The sequence below is a fragment of the Salvelinus sp. IW2-2015 genome, linkage group LG6.1 (assembly GCF_002910315.2).
Source record: "Salvelinus sp. IW2-2015 linkage group LG6.1, ASM291031v2, whole genome shotgun sequence".
In the NCBI taxonomy this organism is placed as follows: Eukaryota; Metazoa; Chordata; class Actinopteri; order Salmoniformes; family Salmonidae; genus Salvelinus; species Salvelinus sp. IW2-2015.
The window spans coordinates 21,712,928-21,716,303 of NC_036845.1; positions in this window are offsets into that span (position 1 = coordinate 21,712,928).

A 3,376-nucleotide genomic window follows, 5' to 3' on the forward strand; every position below is an offset into this window, starting at 1 on the left:
TAACCTTTCAGATATTTTCATATCTGATCAATAGTCTTCTAATTAATGATTAATTTACGTTACCTCACGTTAGTCTCATTCCAAACGTCGTAAATTGTTGATTATCTGCACGAACCCAGTCTTCACTATGAGTCATCCATACATCAATTGTCTTAAATCATTTATTTATTACTAACTAATTAATTCACAGAAATGCATGAACAAACAAACAAACTTAAAATAGTTACATGAAATTATGGGAGAAATATGCCCTAGTGGGCTGAACCGGCATAGCGGCTTGTTAGACAAAGGGAAAGTTGCGTTCGACTAAGAATTCACTACAGAGTTCACAATTATAACAATTGACATGCTAATCCTTACACATGAACGCTCACTCATTCGGGAACAATTGCAATCAATATATATATAGTTACGCTCGGTGTGTGTCGTCTTGATCGTTGGAGAGAAGTTCGTTTTGGTTGGAGTTCCTTCTGTCTCGGTTATTGTGGATAGTTCAGTGACATTCGTTATAGAATGGATGTTTCGGCGGTTGTCTTTCTTCGCGTTCAATGATACCGAATTCCTAGCTGCAGACTAGTAGTCAATATCAAAGACTTGTTCTCATTCGGCTAAGAGTTTAACCACGTGGTATGGTTAAAGATTCAGCAATGGTACTCAACCTTCGTTCTCCTCCTGGAGAGAAAACATGGTCTAATGATAATTTCTCAGAGTTTACTTTTATTCAGATATCCAAGGACAGCCCCTTCCTGCTGTCTGACCCAACTGGCTCAGGGGCGGGTCCTCGGGTTTAGTTCAAATCAAAAAGGGATTTGTATTTTCTTAATTAAACAGTCCAAAATCATATTACACAATTATACAAACAGTATCATACTCACTCATTCATTTTATACAGCAAACAGGTGTAAACCTCATATCTGAGGTTATTATATAAACAGCGGTATGGTAATGTAGTCCCACAGTCTCTCATGAGTTTCCCCCGTGGTGACCAATGGGCATGTTAATAGCTGGACTCCCCAACGATCTTTTATACTTTTGCAGGAACATGAAATATGTTCGTACCTCAAGTTCTGTGAGGTGGGAGAAAATTCCTTTGTCCTGAAATTTTACCCTCTCTCTTAATACTGTTTGGCCATGAGGAGATTCTCAGGAATTTACGACGTCTCTGTGATCACCGCATGGGTTGTGGTGGAAAGGGAGAGGCAGGGAGAGGGGGATGGGGTTTGCAATACCCAAGCAGGCAACATCATGACATTTATATAAAAAAATCTCAGTATACATTGGCACGTTATGTTCAGTAGTTCCAAAAACATCCAGTGATTTTGCAGAGAGCCACATCAATTTCCAGAAATACTCATAATAAACGTTGATCAAAGATACAAGTGTTATACATGGAATTTTAGATACACTTCTCCTTAATGCAACAGCTGTGTCAGATAAAAAATAAAAAAAAGCTTTACGGAAAAAGCAAACCATGCAATAATCTGAGTACGGCGCTCAGAGCCCAATCAAGACAAAAAGATATCCGCCATATTGTGCAGTCAACAGAAGTCAGAAATAACATTATAAACATTCACTTACCTTTGATGATCTTCATCAGAATGCACTCCCAGGAATCCCAGTTCCACAATAAATGTTTGTTTTGTTCGATAATGTCCATCATTTATGTCCAAATAGCTACTTTTGTTAGCGCGTTTGGTAAACAAATCAAAAATCACGAAGCGCTTCACTAGTTGTAGACGAAATGTCAAACAGTTCCGTTACAGTCCGTAGAAACATGTCAAACGATGTATAGAATCAATCTTTATGATGTTTTTATCATAATTCTTCAATAATGTTCCAACCGGAGAATTCCTTTGTCTTCAGAAAAGCAAATGGAACGGGAGCTACCTCTCATGTGAATGCGCATGACCAGCTCGTGGCTGCTGGCAGACCTCTGACTCATTCCCCTCTCATTCAGCCCCCCTTCACAGTAGAAGCCTCAAACAAGTTTCTAAAGATGGTTGACATCTAGTGGAAGCCTTAGGAAGTGCAACATGACCAATATCCCACTGTATCCTCAATAGGGGCTGAGTTGAAAATCGACCAACCTCAGATTTCCCACTTCCTAGTTGGATTTTTTCTCAGGTTTTTGCCTGACATATGAGTTCTGTTACACTCACAGACATCATTCAAACAGTTTTAGAAACTTCAGAGTGTTTTCTATTCAAATATACTAATAATATGCATATATTAGCAACTGGGGAGTGTAACAGTGTGCAACTGAGGAGCAGGCAGTTTACTCTGGGCACCTCTGGGCACCTTATTCATCCAAGCTACTCAATACTGCCCCCAGCCATAAGTAGTTAAACTCATGAGACTATTTTCATCCATAGGTCATTCCCCTTCTTCATCACTTACCCCTCCTTGGGGGGTTCCCAGTTGCAGTCTTCATGATTAGGACGCTCACTTCAGTTGCTCTCTGAATCAGTCCTGTGGTTCTTAAGGACCATGGTTTGTAAGGACCTCCAGAGGCCACCTGCTGTCTGTCTTTGTGTCCAGACAGGTTGCACTGTGTAGTCACAATCAACCCTGACTTTCATAACCACTTCTCTTCACTCTGCTTCAAGTATTGGTTACTGTAATCTGCTATTGGTGTTTGACACAGTATTTAATATGGTGCTTGAGAAATATTCATGATCAGGAAAGAATTGTGTAGTCTTATGTTTTGTTTTGTATAAGCAAAGTGTATGTGTTCCTGTCCTGGTGATCCGAGGAGGTAGAAGAAGGGCCAAGAGAGGACTCTTTGGGTCCCATGGTAACACACAGGAAGTGAGGAGCAACATAACAGAGGCCAACAAGCCTGACAACACTGACAGAATGAAAACAGTGATGTCACACACTTCCTAATCGAATCCCCTTGGATTTATAAACGTATTAACCTTAATCAAAACTATTGGTTGACTGTACAGAATGTCACATATATTTGCATTTTACAGTAAGTATGGTTCTAAGAGTAACTTCATTACACCTAATTTGCATGAGCAAAAGGAAAACGTATTATTTGAAACTCTACAGTTGACAACATAAGCCTAAGATTTCTGTTAGACAACATTTCTTTTGAAAACTATTTATTCAGTTTAACACACATAAGACAACACAATAAACAATATAAATAATATTCTCAACTAGAAAAAAATTACTATAATAATAACTAAAGATACTGTACTTTGGACAATTTAAACACACTGGGGGTGTGGGTAGAAAGGTTAAAGGGCAAGCTGTAGTTAATACAGGACAGAGCGGTCACCTCACCATTGTTACTGTAAACAGACGAGGGATAGGGGTGGAGAAATGTAACCACTCACACTCACAGACAGTCATGGCCACAGACTGACCG